Source organism: Euphorbia lathyris, chromosome 7 (assembly GCF_963576675.1).
Source record: "Euphorbia lathyris chromosome 7, ddEupLath1.1, whole genome shotgun sequence".
In the NCBI taxonomy this organism is placed as follows: domain Eukaryota; kingdom Viridiplantae; phylum Streptophyta; class Magnoliopsida; order Malpighiales; family Euphorbiaceae; genus Euphorbia; species Euphorbia lathyris.
In genome coordinates, this window is record NC_088916.1 from 62523744 (window position 1) to 62543537 (window position 19794).

General features: G+C 34.8%; 4 non-coding genes across 4 annotated transcripts; all 4 read left to right on the forward strand.

The window, feature by feature from the left end:
- The first annotated feature begins 3157 nt into the window (after window positions 1-3157).
- Window positions 3158-3253, forward strand: LOC136201805 (small nucleolar RNA Z161/Z228). The gene has a single exon (XR_010674144.1). It is a non-coding gene; the product is annotated as a small nucleolar RNA Z161/Z228 (small nucleolar RNA).
- Window positions 3254-3314: 61 nt separating this feature from the next.
- Window positions 3315-3386, forward strand: LOC136201788 (small nucleolar RNA Z105). Its single transcript, XR_010674127.1, has one exon. It is a non-coding gene; the product is annotated as a small nucleolar RNA Z105 (small nucleolar RNA).
- A 127-nt stretch (window positions 3387-3513) lies between these two features.
- LOC136201807 (small nucleolar RNA Z161/Z228) lies at window positions 3514-3609 on the forward strand. The gene has a single exon (XR_010674146.1). It is a non-coding gene; the product is annotated as a small nucleolar RNA Z161/Z228 (small nucleolar RNA).
- A 57-nt stretch (window positions 3610-3666) lies between these two features.
- LOC136201785 (small nucleolar RNA Z105) lies at window positions 3667-3738 on the forward strand. The gene has a single exon (XR_010674124.1). It is a non-coding gene; the product is annotated as a small nucleolar RNA Z105 (small nucleolar RNA).
- The last annotated feature ends 16056 nt before the right edge of the window (window positions 3739-19794 follow it).

The following is a 19794-nucleotide window of genomic DNA, read 5'->3' on the forward strand; positions in this document are numbered from 1 at the left end:
GGTCTTTTGTTGGACCTGCAAATTCAATAATTGCATTATTATCTTTGAGGGACAGAGGGGTTCTGACCTGAGAGGTTGGCAGCCTGCTTCTTTTACTTCTCCCCGGGGAGTCTATATTGTGAAGGCTATTCTCATTGCCTTTAGCTGGTTGGTTCATGTCGATGGAGGCATCGCTGACATTATCTAGCAGTCTCTCGAACACATTCTTCAAGTTGGGTGCCTGACCTCCCTCCACCGTGTTTCTCTGTTTTATGATTTTTCCTCGGAGGCCTGATGACTGGAATGTAAAGCTAGTCGAACCACTTGTTGCTTGATTGTTATTTCCCACTTCTTTGGTTGTTATCCCCCACTGATTCCTGTTGGCTGTTGTAACCTGTAGCTGCTGCATATCTATTTTCTTTGCTCTCGCTGTGTATTTTCTCTTTGGAACACAAAGCCATTCTCCATACTTCATTGCGCTTTCCTCTCCCCTATCCTGGCATGTGGTTCTTACATTTTCCCCTTCTTTATTTTGGGCCGTATCACTGTGACTTACTTGGGAGTTCATTGTCGTGTCCATCCCTTGTTTCTCCGCTCCCTGACTGGCTCCATTCGGAGGTGTGTTCTCCTTAGCATGCCCCTGTAAAGTGTATGCCTCTTTTTCATGCCCATAGATTCCGCATTTTAAACACGCAGTATATAATCCCTCGTACTCTATATGATATGTGTTGCCATTAAGCTTGAACTAGCCAATGAGCGGCTTACTTAGATCGATTTCGACGCATACTCGTGCGAATTTCCCCCTTGCTTTCCCAGTAGTGTTTTTATCTGCTCTCACAGCTCTGCCAAAAGAATTCCCAATTAGAAGCAATGCATCTTCTTGATAGAATTACAACGGTAGTTCGGGGAAGCGGACCCAAACCATTGTCGTGTCCACCGCAACAGTTGAGGGTACAAAGTTAGAGGACCATTCGCGGACTGTCAGGTAGTGCCCTTGAACCATCCAAGGTCCGTCCTGTATCACGTGATCTCTATCTGAGGTTCTGTCGAAATTCACCAGATGGAAACCATTCCCCAGGTCTATCATTGTAAAATCCCATTCGATTTTCCAAATTTCAGCAGCCCTATTGTGGATTGCAATGAAACCCACGTTGCGGCCTAAAACTTTGACGATTAAAGCATTCGCCCATACCTGAGACCATTCATCGATAAGCTCTGGCACTATTGTAATTTCCGAGAAGAGGGGATCATCGTTAACACGACCAATTATGCCCTGCCCAGTCGCTTGCAGGTCGATAGGGGTCCAGTGTGGTTCCACCATTGAAACATCGTTTAGTATATCTTTGAAGGAGCGATAGCAGAGGGAAGAGCTTGGGGACGAATCATTGCGGTCGGGCGGGTTTGGAGGTGGCGGCGGTGAGGCCGTAAGGAAAGGCTGGTTGTTTAGGGATTTGGACATCGACGAGAGTTCAGAAAGTGATTAAATTAAAGTGGTTGAAAATCGCTGCAAAATATATTAGTAGGTTTGATATTTACGTACCTTATCAAACTCAATTCAATCCATATTGTATTCACACCAGACTTAAATTGAAGATAACAATATAATCTAATCCACTCAACCATTATATTTATATATAAAAAATAAATGAAAAAAAATAAAAAATAAAAATATGATTACGAGCACTAAAGTAATCAATTTTTTTTTTTGAAGAAAACTAAAGCAATCAATTAATTTAACAAAGCTAAATTAATAAAATCTTAAGCAAACAAAAATGCATTTAATAAAATAATAATAAATTAAATTTAGATAAGACAAAAAAAACAAAACAAAAAATGATATAAGGATGTAGGTCTAACAAATTTTGAACTCTTTTCACTCTTCTTTTCTCATTTTCTCTCCAAATTTCATCATCTGTCAAGTTTTTAAAGTTTTCTTCTTTTGACGATTTACTTTGAGTAGGAAGATGGAAGTTTATCTTCCTTCTTCCTACTCCACTCCGGGTTAGATTTTATGTATTTTATTTCGTTTCTTTTTTCTTTTTAGTCGATTTACATATATTTTATCGGATCTTTTCATCCGTCTGAATTGTATCTGTTTTCTATTATTCTTTCATTTATACTTTTTTCGAATTTAGCAAGAACGGAAACGATTTATCTTGTCCGTGGATTAGTAGATCTACATGGTTGCATCAACAAAAAAGATTCAGATCCGAATATTCGAAATGGCTTAAATACTGAAAATTGGATTGCATCTACTTTTCTGCAAATTTCGATTTACGAGAAATATATGTTTTGTTATTGTTGTGTTTTTTATGCCTTTATGGCCTATTTTGCTCTTTGTAGTCAGTTTAGTCTCTTTGTAGACAGGCCCGTAGATGGACCTGTGCAAGCAGGTCTACAGCACATGGCCCCCTAATTTAGAGAGGGCCCAATTTTTTTTTTTACTTATTATATATAAGTTAGTAGCCCATCCCAATTGCCCAAGTTAGTAGCCCAGCCCAATTTTTTTTTTTTTACTTATTAGATAGCACTTTTTAAATAAAAAAGTATATATTTGTTTGATCTTGTATCGAAATGTTATTGTCGATTCATATATAATACTTCGCATTTTTGGTTTATTATTACGTTTTGCACAGGCCCCCAAAATGTCTAAAACGGGCCTGTTTGTAGATCTCGTAAGGTTTGATTCCTTATTGTGTTTCTTTATTGTACTTACTGTGTTTCTTTATTGTACTTATTGTGTTTTAATCTAATGAAATTATAAGCATTTTCATCAAAGAAAAAAAAAAAAAAATTCTGAACTCAACCCAATATGCATAAGAACGAACCAAATATCAAATATCCAAATCCACCCACAAACAGACTGACCGGGTTAATAGGGCCATGGACAGATTCTAAATTTCTAACCCGTTTAAAATATGGGAAGGGGCCGGATACCCTGCCAAGTAAAATGTATAATAAGATCAGGGATAAAATTATCAAACGAACGAAACCCTAGTTACTACCTGCTCTATATAATCGTCAATCCAGCACTCTCAAAGCAGAATTTCTTGCCGTTGAAAGCTTCCGGTTGATATTTAGATTATCTCCTATCAAAGGTTCGTGAAAATTCTGTCTGGATTAGATTTTTAGTTGATATTTATTGATTTTCCATTTCATATGTTCAAAGGTAGTAGTGAATTTAAGTGATGAGTTTGGATTTTAATTCTCACGACGGTCGTCTGAGACGCGTTAAGCGTTGCTATTGATGCATTGATCCAATTTTCTGATGCCTTCATCTCTTTTGTTTTCTATTTTTTTTCGTTTAACTAGTGATGACGTTGCGATTGGCGAGAACATTGTGATGATGAATTTGAAATTTTCCGATCAGTTTTATGAAAGGAATAACAACCTCCTACTCATACTGAATGTTTGCCATTGTTGTTTTTCCAAATCTGAGTTTGACTGTTCTTACTGATTGTTGTTTTTCCAAATCTGAGTTTGATTGTTTGCCATTTATTGATTTTCCATTTCATATGTTCAAAGGTAGTAGTGAAATTAAGTGACGAGTTTGGATTTTAATTCTCACGATGGTCGTCTGAGATGCGTTAAGCGTTGCTATTGATGCATTGATCCAATTTTCTGATGCCTTCATCTCTTTTGTTTTTTTCCGTTTAACTTGTGTTGATGACGTTGCGATTGGCGAGAACATTGTGATGATGAATTTGAAATTTTCCGATCAGTTTTATGAAAGGAATAATAACCTCCTACTCATACTGAATGTTTGCCATCGTTGTTTTTCTAAATCTGAGTTTGATTGTTGTTACTGATTGTTGTTTTTCCAAATCTGAGTTTGATTGTTTGCCATCGTTGTTACTGATTGAGTTGTAAATATCTTTGAAATTGCTTGATATGTTCTAAAGTCCTTTTCATTCTGAGTGCTTGATTTCCTGTTCCTGTTTTTTGCTTTATTTTGTTTTAAATGATTGGCTTTGAAATAACAGCAACGTTCACATTCACATGAAGTGAATTTGGTCATTTTTCCGTTAATGATCGGATGAATGTGGTCATTGATTTTAATGATGAAGTGAATTTTCATTGTATGTTTTGAATCTCCACAACGGGTGAATGATTGGATTTGTATTAAAGAGATCCTTTGTTTTGGAGAGGCGACAGGAATTAATGAAATGAAGGTTAAAAATTAATCTTATTTTAATGTGATATTTAATTTTCCGTTGTTTTCCTTAACTTCTTTCTAAATAAGGGCTAAATCCAAATTCAACTCGAAAACTTTCATGTTATAATTGGATTAATTTTTTTAGATTAGTATTAATTTTGTATTGTGTTTTCAGATTACATGAAATTTTGTTATATATTAAAATCAATTCCAATGACACTTCGTGTTTTTGAGAGATAAAATGATCTTTGATACAGATTTTAGCAAGAAAATATTCTATACTATGGATAATCTATGGTTATGGATCCGAATGCATACTATTACATGGAAGAAATCAATTTTATATAAATAGATTGTCTTTTCCTAGACAAACTTAGGATTTGTGATCTAGGTTCATCAATTATTCATTAATTTTCTTATATCCCTAATAAAAGATGTTGCATAGAAAAATCTATATAATATCGATTATATGACCAATTACATATCACATTCATGTATATTAACAATAATTTTTAAAAATATAATAAGATATATTATTATTTTTAAATATTTTGTTATTTTTATATTAATATGTTAATATTAACCATAGAAAATGCTCTTAATATCTTGTTAGAAGGTTATGTAATGTTGTTTATAATAGGCTTAATACATTATTTGTCTCTGAATCTGTTCAAAAAGCTTGATTGGCTTTTTGAACTTTCAAAGTGTCATTGCAAACTTTTATCAATGTGCAATATTGCAGGGGTCTTAAAAAAAAGTAAAACGGTCGGGGTATATGGTTCTTGGATTAGAGAAGATGAGTTGTATTGTTAAGGAATCAAGAATTTTCTTTTTAATCTATTTTTTTAATTTTGTAATAACATTCTAAGATGCGTGGAATACAAGTTTAGGAGGCTAGTTGAACATTTTATGAAAGTTGAGGAGACTATTGGAACATTTTGAAAGTTCATGGGGCTTATCAAACTCTTTGGATAAGTTCATGGGCCAAATGATGTACTAAGTCTTTATAATGATTTAGTAGGTTTGAATTATATTTGTAATAATTATATTTTATTATTGCTATTAATAAAGTGATGTACAAAAAACAATAATTTTTTTGATCGGGATATAGATAACTGTCTATAAAAAAATAGTTGTGTTATTTTTTTATTTACATATCAATTTTAATCCAATTTATGTGTTAGTTCGTATCAATCTAAAAATGACACATTACCAATTAGTTAAATTCAAATACAAAATTGCATGTTGATTTTGTGTTTTTTAATCTGGTTGTGTTGTGTATTTTTACTACATCTAAGATATATAGTTAACATGTTTAAAGGTTGTGTTCTATCCATTGTTAGCCCTACTATGCCAAATTGGGGACTATTATTTTAGTGCAGAAATGTAAAAACATTATTAGAGCATCATTAGTGGAATTTACAACTTTTAATGCCAAATATATATATAAAAAAAAAAACCTCACAATTAATAATCCACTATAATCCTCTTTTACTTTTATTTTTTATAAGTCTCATTTGTCATAAAACAGTATATTTTTACTCAATTAATATCTACTGAATAATTTATCCAACTCAACAATTTATTCAATATTTATAAATACCATACACAAATATTTACACAATATTTAATTCAATACTTAATATTATGATGTAAAAAAATGAGTAATTAATTAGTAAGAAATTATTAATTAAAAAAACACACTTGTAATCATTAATACGGATAGAAAATAGTACATTGTTACAAAAGGAACGAGTAATTAATTAATGAAAGATTATTAATTTAAAAACACACGATTATAATAATTAATACGGATAGAAAATAGTACATCACACAACATATTTAGATGATCAATTATTTAGGTCGGTGACTTCGAAACGTTGGCATATATGTTCCATCAAATCGTGCTTCAGATTGATATGTTCACTCTACTACATAGCTGTAAATCTCGTGCGAGAAAATTCGCAAAATCCGGTGCTAGTCCTTGCAGGTCTTCAACATCGGATGGTTTTAAATACTTCTGGTGGATATGTTTTAGACTACAGATGTAACATCTCAATTTTGTGCATTCATGACATGTAGACACATGCATTACACGATATTAATTAGCGAATTTAGAAATAATTTTACAACTTACATGTCATTCACCCCATGATAGATTCAAATAGATAGTAAAATCGGGATAACGTGTAAATATAAAAAAGAAAGGTAAATGTGTCTTCAAAGCACATAAACTAGATGAGTAGTTAATACATACACAATTAGAATGATAAGTGATTAAATAGAGTCTTAGTTAACACTAATAAGAAGTATAACAATGAAAGAGGATGTAGTTGGAAATACACAAATTGGTTTGGACAAATTTGTAACAATGCTAACTTAGATGGATAAACATAATGATTTAATAAATATAATAAAAAAACAAAGGATATAGTTCAGATTTATCCCGAACCTTTTGGGTAAGAATTCCTTAAAGAACAAAAAGAGAAAAAGGAAAAGAAGAAGAAGGATAAGAAGAAGAGGTAGAAGAAGGTATGTTGTTCACTTGTTTTGTACACTCAATTTCGTGTCTTTAGAGTCCGATTTTGAGAATCTTAAAGAAGAAAAAGTTGTAAGTTTATGTCTTAGTTAAATTTCAAAATTTGTTTCATGCTATTTGGGTAAGTATACTAGGAGATATGATAGTATCAATCAGACTAGGTCTAATCTGCAATCTGTACTTGAGTTGTTTCTTTTTGTATAGTTTGGGACATCTTAGGGTCCTAATTTGAGGAAGGTATAAAAATGAAAGTTGATCCTTTATATGTTGAGTAAGCCCCTGTAAAGTTTGGTTATGATTGGATGAGTAAGTAGTGAGAAAATCACTAAGGAAGTGTAGGTGTGCTGTGTGGCATAGGTGCTGAAACAGGGTCAACTTATAAATTTTACTGGCAACTATGTAGAGCTCCTAAAATTCTGATATTTGGATATGTTATACCTATGTATGTCTAGTTTGATTATAAAAAATAATCAGAGCAATTGAAGTTATAAGTTGTAAGTTATGAGTAAATTAGCAAAACTGGTACAGACGAGTTGATGCTGAGATAGGGCTTCAAAAGAAATTGTGCCATAAATCGGGTGGTTCTGGAAAAATTATAAACTTTTAATATGATCTTCATATATGAGTCAGGAGTACAACAAAATAAGAATTAGGTCAGTTGGTTTAGTATAGAGAGAGTTACAAGGTTTTTGGTATTGACGGGTTATTGAGAAATATTATGTGGTCATGAAGTTTACAGAATAAAAGGAGAATAAGCAAATGAAAATTTGGTAAATAAAGAATGATGTCTCTTTAATCATATGTTAATTATACTTATAGGTACGCAAAACTTTGAAGATGTTCCGTAGGAAGGTACAAGTCGCCGTCAAGGAAGCTAGCGGCTTAGTTGTGAGTATAAACATGATATGAATATTTAGGCTTCTGAAGTTGTGATTGAAATATTGATAGGAATTGATACTTTGTGATATTGTGAATTGTTTTGCTAGATTTGATGTGAATTGATACTTGATAGAATTACTTGTGATGGAATAACTTAAATGCAAAGTATGTGTACATGTTGCATAAAACGTAAATGGCGTTGTGGCATACCAGTCTAGGCACTTATGACTACTTGATTATATGGACTACTTGGACCTATATGGTCAAATATATGGACTACTTAGACCTATATGGTCATCTACATGGACTACTTGATTACATGGACCGAAAAGTCGAATTATGAAATTACAAGGCTGTACAGCAATACATGTGTTACCGTTTACCTGTTATTTGATCCCGGGAAGTGTCTAGCTGGTGGTGTCACAACAAAATGAATAAAAGGCTTATCATTTGCATATGCATGAATTTGTACGTGTGTATGTGATTTATAATTCATTGAATGTTTATATTCACTGAGTGGCGACTCATATAAATCGCTAAATTTTTCAGTTGATTGATGAAGTAGATGAACAAGAGTTTCTAGAAGGTTCAGATATTGTAGATAGCATGGATGAAAGGTCGGTTGGCTGTGTTCCATCTCGCGCTCTCTCCTCTCATTCACAGCATGTAGAATATGTGAAGTTTGGGTTAAATACAAACATAGTCTGTAATATATGTAATCAGAAATAAAGTCTGTACTATAAATGGTTATATCTATGTATGTGTTTATGTATACTTGTGAAAAAAAATATCAGGTTTTGAAATATAGAATAAATATTGTATAGTACTTATACGGCTAGGGTGTTACATTTGTTGGTATCAGAGCAGGGATATGACCATAGGGACATACTCATGCATACATGACATCACATTTATATGCATTGTCTATAACATGAGATTGTAATCATATAGGTTTGTAGAAGTTGGTGAAGAGAATAGGAACGGAATGGAAATGAGGAGAGAGGAACCAGCCAGACCAATTCTTATAGGAGCACCACAAAATCAACCACATGACAATGCACAAGCATCACCTGCACATTCTCATGCATCAAATTTGCATCGTCAAGCTCCTCCTTTTGAGTCGAGACAGAATCAAATAGTTCAAAGGGAAAGGAGGTTCGATAAACTGAAAAAGCAAGGTGCTGAAGAATTTACTGGTACCACTGATCCTACACAAGCAGAAAGATGATTGAAGAGGATAGAGAGGGTTTTCAACTTGATGAAGTGCACACCTGAAGAAAAAATTGACTATGCTGTGTTCTTACTTCAGGGAGATGCATATGATTGGTGGGAAACTATTCCTAACAGTACGGTTCAGCCTCCTGTTTTGACATGGGATGATTTTGTTCTTGAGTTTCGCAATAACTATATGCTAGAAGTGTATTTAGATGATAAAAGGAGAGAATTCTTGAATTTGAAGCAGGGAAAAATGAGTGTAGCTGAATATGAAGTGAAATTTAATCAGTTGTCAACTTATGTATCTTCTTTTGTGGCAACAGAAAAAGATAAATGCAGACAATTTGAAGAAGGGTTGAGGTTTGAGATTCGAAATAGAATTACAGCTTCTGATCTTGAAACATATGTGAAACTTAAAGCTGCAGCAATTAGAGGTGAAAGGTTAGAAAGGGAGAGAGTTGATTTCAGATCAAAAAGGGGGTACAGTGATTTTAGGGCTGAACAAAGTAAAAAGTTTACCAAGCGCCAGGCTAATTCGTCTCCTTCCCAATTATCCAATAGAGGAGCGTATTCTGCAAATAGAGGAGGGAGAATGAGTGCTCCATCTTATTCAAGACAGAGTCAGAGACAAAGCTCAGGGTTGAGATCTGCATGCAATGAATGTGGAAGATATCATGAGGGAGAATGCAAGAAATTGACTGGAGGATGTTTTTATTGTGGCTCTTTAGACCATTTGATACGTAATTGTCCAAAACAAAGAGAAGCTGAGAAAGAGGGTTCAGAGGCTACAGTGCAAAATACTAGAGCAAGTGGAATTGTTGCACCAGCAGGCAGAGGTAGGGGTAGAGGAACAAATACTACTAGAGGCATTGGTAGATCTGAAACTCAGAGTTCTAAACATCCAACTCAAGTTCGAGCGTTTGCTTTAAATAGACAGGAAGCCATTGATGCACCACAAGTTGTTACAGGTAAACTTTTAATCTGCAATCTAGAAGCTTATGCATTAATTGATCCAGGATCCTCTCATTCATTTATATCATCAAATCTGGCATCACATTTTCATATAGATTGTGAATCCTTGGGGTTTGATTTAAATGTGGGGACTCCATTAGGAGAGTTTGTAATAGTAAATCAGGTGTATCGGAATTGTTTGATTCAAATTGGCTCGGTAGAATTGAGTGCAGACTTGATATTGCTGAATATTAGAGAATTTGATGTGATACTGGGTATGGATTGGTTGACAAAGCATCATGCAACTGTTAAATGTTTCACTAAAGAGGTTATTTTTGAGCCACCGGATCAGCCAAGAGTTATTTTTCATGGAGACCGTCAGATTGTACCTACTTGTCTAATTTCAGCAGTTAGAGCTTTTCGTTTAATTAAGGGTGGATGCCAAGCGTATTTAGCACATGTTATTGATACCAAAGCAACAGGTGCAACACTTGAAAGTATTCCAGTGGTGAATGACTTTCCAGATGTGTTTCCAGCAGACTTACCGGGTTTACCGCCTGACAGAGAGACAGAATTTACAATTGATTTAATTCCAGGAACTGCACCAATTTCTATTCCACCATATAGAATGGCTCCCGTTGAATTAAAAGAGTTGAAGACACAATTGCAGGAGCTACTTGATAAGGGGTTTATCAGGCCTAGTGTGTCTCCTTGGGGTGCTCCAGTCTTGTTTGTCAAGAAGAAAGATGGCACAATGCGGTTATGTATTGATTATAGACAGTTGAATCGGGTCACTGTGAAAAACAAATATCCTTTACCTCGGATAGATGATTTATTTGATCAGCTACAAGGAGCATGTGTGTTTTCGAAAATTGATTTGAGATCGGGGTATCATCAACTTAAAATTGCAGAGCAAGATGTTTCAAAGACTGCTTTTCGAACTCGATATGGACATTATGAATTTCTTGTGATGCCATTTGGGTTGACAAATGCACCAGCGGCATTTATGGCACTAATGAATAAGGTATTTCAGAAGTACCTTGACAAGTTTGTAATTGTTTTCATTGATGACATCCTGGTGTATTCAAAGAGCAAAGAGGAACACGAACAACATTTGAAAAACGTGTTACAGATATTGAGGACGAAGCAGTTATATGCAAAATTCATCAAATGCGAATTTTGGATAGATCAGGTTGTATTTTTGGGACATGTGGTTTCTGGTCAGGGTATACAAGTAGATCCTCAGAAGATTGAAGCAATAGTTAAATGGGAAGCACCGAAAAATGTAGCAGAAGTAAGGAGTTTTCTAGGCTTAGCGGGATACTATAGACGATTTGTTGAAGGGTTTTCTCTCATTGCGGCTCCATTGACAAAGTTATTAAGGAAGAATGTGTCATTTCAGTGGACAGAAGCTTGTCAGAAAAGTTTTGAAGAATTAAAAAGGCGGTTAACTTCTGCTCCAATTTTGACAATTCCTACTGGCACAGGCGGATTTGTGGTATATAGTGATGCATCTCATCAAGGTTTGGGGTGTGTTTTAATGCAACATGGTAAGGTAATTGCATATGCATCTAGACAATTAAAATCATATGAATTATCTTACCCTGTGCATGATCTTGAACTTGCTGCTGTAGTGTTTGCTTTGAAAATTTGGAGACATTATTTGTATGGACAAACATTTCAAATCTTCACTGATCATAAAGTGAGGCCAATGTTACATGATAAGATAAAAGAAGCTCAGACTCGAGATCCAAAGTTGAAGCAGATAATGGAGAGTGTTGAACAAGGAAAAAGTACTAATTTTACAATTAAAAATGGTGCTTTGATGTTAGAACAAAGAATTTGTGTGCCAGATGTTGATAATTTTCGGAAAGAGATTCTAGAAGAAGCTCATATTACTCCATATGCCATGCATCCCGGTATAACAAAAATGTACAATACTATGCGGCCTCATTTTTGGTGGCCTAAGATGAAGAAAGATGTAGCAGAATATGTTTCTAAATGTTTGACTTGTCAACAAATAAAAGTTGAACATCAAGCTCCAGTGGGAAAATTGCATCCTTTGTCAATACCAGTTTGGAAGTGGGAACGGATCACTATGGATTTTGTCTATGGGCTTCCAAGAACTCCAGGCAAGAATGATGCTATTTGGGTGATTGTGGATCGATTGACAAAGTCAGCTAACTGTTTACCTATACGGTGGGGTTGTTCACTTGAGAATTTGGCTAAGAAGTATGTGAATGAAATTGTTCGATTACATGGAGTACCATTGTCTATTGTATCTGATAGAGACCCACGATTTACATCACGGTTCTGGATAAGTTTACAGCAAGCATTGGGCACAAAATTGAATTTTAGTACCGCATTTCATCCTCAAACAGATGGCCAGTCAGAGAGAACGATTCAAACATTAGAAGATATGCTTCGGGCTTGTGTTCTAGAGTTCAAAGGTGCGTGGGATGAATATATTGCTTTGATAGAATTTGCTTATAACAATCATTATCACAGCAGTATAGGTATGGCACCATATGAAGCATTGTATGGAAGGAAATGTAGAAGTCCAATCTACTGGGATGAAGAAGGCATGCGTGTTTTAGAAGGTCATGAGATTGTGCAAAATACAATGGAGAAAGTGAAGGTAATCAGAAGCAAATTGAAAGCAGCACAGGATAGACAGAAAAGTTATGCTGATCAGCACAGGAGAGAAATGGAATATGCTGTGGGAGACAAAGTATTTCTGCGAGTATCACCTTGGAAAGGCATACTGAGGTTTGGAAAGAAAGGTAAATTAAGTCCAAGGTATATTGGACCATATGAAATTCTTGAAAAAGTTGGTCCTCTTGCTTACAAGTTAGCATTACCACCAGAGTTAGCTCAGATCCATGATGTTTTTCATGTAAGTATGCTTAGAAAATACCGATCAGATCCTACGCATATTCTAAGTAGTCAAGAAATTGAAGTTGCTCAGAATCTTAGTTATGTGGAAGAGCCAGTAGCAATCATTGGGTATAAAAGCAAACAATTACGGAACAAAGAGATACCCTTAGTTAAGGTACTATGGAGAAGTCATTCAGTATAGGAAGCTACATGGGAAACTGAAGAAAGAATGAGGAAGGAGTACCCATACTTATTTCACGAATCAGGTAATGAATTTTCGAAGGAAATTCTTTAAAAGAGGAGGAGAAATGTAACATCTCAATTTTGTGCATTCATGACATGTAGACACATGCATTACACGATATTAATTAGCGAATTTAGAAATAATTTTACATCTTACATGTTACTCACCCCATGATAGATTCAAATAGATAGTAAAATCGGGATAACGTGTAAATGTAAAAAGAAAGGTAAATGTGTCTTCAAAGCACATAAACTAGATGAGTAGTTAATACATACACAATTAGAATGATAAGTGATTAAATAGAGTCTTAGTTAACACTAATAAGAAGTGTAACAATGAAAGAGGATGTAGTTGAAAATACACAAATTGGTTTGGACAAATTTGTAACAATGCTAACCTAGATGGATAAACATAATGATTTAATAAATATAATAAAAAAAACAAAGGATATAGTTCAGATTTATCCTGAACCTTTTGGGTAAGAATTCCTTAAAGAACAAAAAGAGAAAAAAGAAGAGAAGAAGAAGGATAAGAAGAAGAGGTAGAAGAAGGTATGCTGTTCACTTGTTTTATACACTCAATTTCGTGTCTTTAGAGTCCGATTTTGAGAATCTTAAAGCAGAGAAAGTTGTAATTTTATGTCTTAGTTAAATTCCAAAATTTGTTTCATGATATTTGGATAAGTATACTAGGAGATATGATAGTATCAATCAGACTAGGTCTAATCTGCAATCTGTACTTGAGTTGTTTCTTTTTGTATAGTTTGGGACATCTTAGGGTCCGAATTTGAGGAAGGTATAAAAATGAAAGTTGATCCTTTATGTGTTGAGTAAGCCCCTGTAAAGTTTGGTTATGATTGGATAAGTAAATAGTGAGAAAATCACTAAGGAAGTGTAGGTGTGCTGTGTGGCATAGGTGCTGAAACAGGGTCAACTTGTAAATTTTACTGGCAATTATGTAGAGCTCCTAAAATTCTGATATTTGGATATGTTATACCTATGTATGTCTAGTTTGATTATCAAAAAGAATTAGAGCAATTGAAGTTATAAGTTGTAAGTTATGAGTAAATTAGCAAAACTGGTACAGACGAGTTGATGCTGAGATAGGGCTTCAAAAGAAATTGTGCCATAAATCGGGTGGTTCTGGAAAAATTATAAACTTTTAATATGATCTTCATATATGAGTCAGGAGTACAACAAAACAAGAATTAGGTCAGTTGGTTTAGTATAGAGAGAGTTACAAGGTTTTTGGTATTGACGGGTTATTGAGAAATATTATGTGATCATGAAGTTTACGGAATAAAAAGAGAATAAGCAAATGAAAATTTGGTAAATAAAGGATGATGTCTCTTTAATCATATGTTAACTATACTTATAGGTACGCAAAACTTTGAAGATATTCCGGAGGAAGGTACAAGTCGTCGTCAAGGAAGCTAGCGGCTTAGTTGTGAGTATAAACATGATATGAATATTTAGGCTTCTGAAGTTGTGATTGAAATATTGATAGGAATTGATACTTTGTGATATTGTGAATTGTTTTGCTAGATTTGATGTGAATTGATACTTGATAGAATTACTTGTGATGGAATAACTTAAATGCAAAGTATGTGTACATGTTGCATAAAACGTAAATGGCGTTGTGGCATACCAGTCTAGGCACTTATGACTACTTGATTATATGGACTACTTGGACCTATATGGTCAAATATATGGACTACTTGATTACATGGATCGAAAGGTCGAATTATGAAATTACAAGGCTGTACAGCAATACATGTGTTACCGTTTACCTGTTATTTGATCCCGGGAAGTGTCTAGCTGGTGGTGTCACAACAAAATGAATAAAAGGCTTATCATTTTCATATGCATGAATTTGTACGTGTGTATGTGTATGTGATTTATAATTCATTGAATGTTTATATTCACTGAGTGGCGACTCATATAAATCGCTAAATTTTTCAGTTGGTTGATGAAGTAGATGAACAAGAGTTTCTAGAAGGTTCAGATATTGTAGATAGCATGGATGAAAGGTCGGTTGGCTGTGTTCCATCTCGCGCTCTCTCCTCTCATTCCCAGCATGTAGAATATGTGAAGTTTGGGTTAAATACAAACATAGTCTGTAATATATGTAATCAGAAATAAAGTCTGTACTATATATGGTTATATCTATGTATGTGTTTATGTATACTTGTGAAAAAAAAAAAAAAATATCAGGTTTTGAAATATAGAATAAATATTGTATAGTACTTATACGGCTAGGGTGTTACAACAGATGTCGCTCATATTCGACAATGTAGGGATGGGCACGGTTCGGTTAACCGGTCTATTAGGCAAAATAATTAACCGATCCGTTATCAACGATTTTTTAACCATCCAAATCGAAACCGGTTCATATCAATCGGTTAACCATACAACTGGTTAACCATTAATTTCAGTTAGGTTTTTCGGTTAACGGTTTTTAACCAATTCTCACTGGTTAACTAAAAATCAACGGTTAACCATAATTTTTACCCAAACCTAAATTTTTAAACAATATTAAAATACATATAATTTCAAAAAATTCAAACGAAATGAAATGACGGTGCGAGATCGGGACGGCAGTGTGCGGAGGAGAGACGGTTGTGCAAGATCAGAACGACGGGAAGGCGGTGCGAGGAGGATAGACGGACGGCTGTGTGAGGAGGAAAGCGTAGGAGAGTAGAGACGAAGGTGGTGTGGTCTGAGTAAGAAGAGGAAAGAACGAGAAGAATAGATTATTAGAATATAGGGTTTCTTTCTTTTTCTGATTTTAACAAAAATAATAGTACAGCAATTAATTATATTCATCTATCTATGTTAGTACAAATTTGATGTATTTTGAACAAAACTAATATAACTTATATAATTTATATATTATATTTATATTAATTTATGTTTGTAGAAATTATATATTATAATATAACTTATATAATATATATTTTTTTTAATATATATATATATTAAACAGTTCGGTTAACCGGTAACCGCGGTTTTTGAACATCCTAACCCGAAACCGAAACCGAAACCGGTACTTATCTATTTTTTAAACCATTAAGAAAACCACTGGTTCGGTTAACCGTTTTTTTCCGGTTCGGATTATCGGTTTTCGGTTCGGTTATCGGTTTGTCCGGTTTTTTTGCCCACCCCTACATATTATGTAGTATGATACAAGCTTCCATAATATCATGGAGTTTATTTTGTTGCCAAAGTTTAGTTGGTCCACGAACTATTGCGAAACGGGTTTGAAGTACCCCCCCAATGCTCGTTCAACATCTTTCCGTGCACTCTCGTGTTTTTGCTTGAATGTCAGCTTCTTAGGTTCAACCGCTTGTGGAAAGCTTTTTACAAATGCAGCCCAGTCGGGATATATACTATATGTTAGGTAGTAACCTATCTTGTACGTCTTGTTGTTCACAGTGTAGTGCTTAGCTGGAGTGACTCCTTGTAGTTTGTCTCGAAACAAAGTCGATCTGTTCAATACATTAAGGTCGTCGTTAGACTCAGCAACACCAAAGTAAGCATGATATATCTATAAATCTTGTGAAGCGATAGTTTCAAGCATGATTGTAGGAATCCCATGATCTCCTTTTGTGTACTGTCCTTTCCAGCCAACTGGACAATTCTTCCAAGCCCAATGCATGCAATCAAGACTTCCAAGTATTCCAAGAAATCCATGGGTTTCCTCGTGCATTTGGAACAAACGATGAACATCAACAGCATTAGGTCTCCTTATATACATCGGTTCGAACACCTTGATAATTGCACGACAAAATTTCTCGAGGGATTCTAATGCAGTGCACTCTGCAATTCTAATGTATTCATCTTCTCGATCAACGACCTCTCTATAGGCAAGCATGCGAATAGCCGATGTGCATTTTTAAAGTGGTGTAAAACTTTTTTTCCTAGCAGCATCAACCCTTTGTTGGAAATACACTGTGTGATTTCCCAATGCCTCTACTATACGTAGGAATAATGGTTTACTCGTACGAAACCTTCTACGGAACAAATGTTGATCATAAACTGGTTCGTCAGCAAAATAGTCGTTATACATACGTTCTGCACCTTATTCACGTTTTCGATCAACGTATTTTCTACGACGAGTTGGTGCGGATGATTGTGTTACTTGTCGCAAGAAAGATTGGTCCATTTGATCATCTGTTTCGTCCCACATATTTCTTACAGCATACATTCTACACTGAAAAAAGTTGTATTCTTCCACATATGATATTTTTTTAACTGAGTTGAGGAGGAGATGAAAATGGTAAATGAAAAATAATAGATGAAAAATGGTAGATGATAGTGAATTTGCCGAATGATGAGTACATTTGTAGAAAGAAAAAGGTTAGCTTCTTCACATGGTAATAGTAATAGTGAATAGAAACAAAAAAAAACTTCACATGGTAATAGTAATAGTGAATAAAAACAAAAAAAATGCCATGTGAATTGTCTAGGATATAGTATAGAGCAATAATTACTATAATTCTTGTTTGAAAAATGAGCTTCTTCACATGGTAATAGTGTAGGGCAATAATTACTATAAATATTATTTAAGTTCACATCTTTCTTGAGAATAATTACTACAAAAATTATCATCTTACTACAAAAATTATCATCTTAGTCTCACAATGACATCATCTTTCTTCACTCCATCTTATTTCACCACTGTATTCCCTAACTTTCCTTCCGAAAAACGATTAGTTTCCACAATGAATAAGAGCGAGTGCACTAAAAATATGCTTCAATATCAATATACTGCAATCCAGGTATTTGGGGAGACATATGTGACTCCACCAAAATTTCATCCGGAAACTCCATTTATATATTGTTTCAAACTTCCGTCTTGTGGAGAGTTCCCAATATACTCATTGCACATGCCATGGTTCTTACGTCATGTGCATTTCATGCCATTTGAATTTGCTCTGGAGCAATGGTCAAATGGTTTGATTGAAGGACGTATTCCTGTCCATGTTCAAACATTTCTAAAATGGTTTATGCCTATTGATGAATGGAAAACTTTGTTCCTTAAGTTATTGTTAGAAAATCATAGGGGAATTATCCCTAGGAAAAGTTTCAACTCTATCTTTTTAAAATGGACGGAGTCAAACCCGTCCCATGAGGTTCATCGCATTTATCCGTATTCGATCGTGTAAAACTGGGATCGTTATAAATTAGACGTTCGAGTACTACAAAGTATTAGTGTTTCGAAGAACGATTATCTATTAGGACAATCTTGGCAATTAAATAGAGGAGAAGGTCCATGGAATAATTTACCTATAGAATATATGACGAATATTGCGGAAGAGAAAGAGATCTATCTTGCAATACAATCAGGTGTTTAATTATTATGTAATGTTGATTTTTTAATGTTTATTTGCCAGTGTTTGTAATATTTATTTTATTTGCAAGTGTTTGTAATATTTAATTATTAATGTTTAGTTTTTTTTTTTGAATCAATTAATGTTTAGTTTTTTATGTTTAATTATTTGAAATATTTTATTTTGATGTTTAGTGTTTGTTTTTTTTTTGGTAGGAAAGGAAAGAAAAAACAAGCAAAGCAACTTAGCCTAGGAAAACTGACCCCCACCACATCATCCAAGATCAGAGACGAAATGAACAACGGAGGAGAAGAAAAGGTTGAGAGACCCAACATCCTTGAATGACCTTCAACCGCAAGACGGTCCGCTACTCGATTTTGCTCCCTATAAATATGAGCGAAGCTAAGAAAATCAAAGGAGGAGTCAATCCTTCTAATGCCTTTGATTAAATTTTGGTTATTCTGGCCAATAGCATTGTTTTCTGATATCATTTTTACCGCTTCAAGGTTATCAGACTCCACCAGAAGCTTTTTCACCCATAGACTTTTTGCTAGTTTAAGGCCAGAAAAAATCTCCCAAAGTTCTGCAGAGAAAGACGAACCTATTCCTAAATTCTGAGAGAAACCAGAGACCCAACCGCCACCATCATCTCTCAGAACCCCTCCTGCGGCAATTCTCCCGTCCTTCAGACAGGGGCCATCAGTGTTAAGCTTAACTGTTGGTCCCGTGTAACGTGACAATATTAGTTCCAAGGGGGGGTTAGGAACTATTTAAAATTTTCACGTATGGCTGACTGTTAATTTCGAACTTAGACTTTCTCGACGTCTTTTAGCACGGTGAGACTGAGTAAATTCTAGATATAGGCTTAGTCAACGGGTGACTAAGACTGAATCTATCCTTGAGTCAGGAGATAGCACTTGAGTCTATTCCTGAACTCAGTTTCTCAGTTCACACAACTCAGCTTATGTTCTTTTTAGTGTTTAACTAGGCAGTGTTATAGCAAGCAATAATTTAAGGAGATAAGGGTTAGAAAGATGTTACTCAGCAGACGTATCCTGGTTCGGCCTCTCCGCCTATGTCCAGTCCCCGGAATTCCTTCCGAGCTTTTTGGAATCCTCTACTGAGCTCTTTAAAGGTAGAGCACAAACCTTTTACAATAGCAAGCTGAGTATACAAGAGTGCCTTCCTCTATTCCTCTACTCACTCCTATTTCTACCGCTGAGTACTATAACCGAGTATTCAGCTTCTCCTTTCTATTCTTCTAGAAATGATAAGTGTTTGTTTGTCCTAAACAACAATTGCTAAGACACTTTAGATGATTTCGATCACTCTAGACTTTTACACAAAATTGGAATTGGTGTAAGAGTTGCTTTGCTTTTCTCACAGAACTTCGAGTAACAATTTGGTCAGCGTTTCGACTTAATTGAAGATCTGCATCGAATGAAGCGTTTGAGTGGCCTATTTATAGTGACACTTGATGCACTGGTTATTTCAAATTTTGAAATAACCATTGGAGGGAAATGGCTTCCTGTCGCTTTCACTCAATACGTGCTCAGCGTCTTCGGCCAATCAAAACCTTGTATCTTCTGTCTTCGACAGTGCTCAGCAGCTTTTCGTCAGAC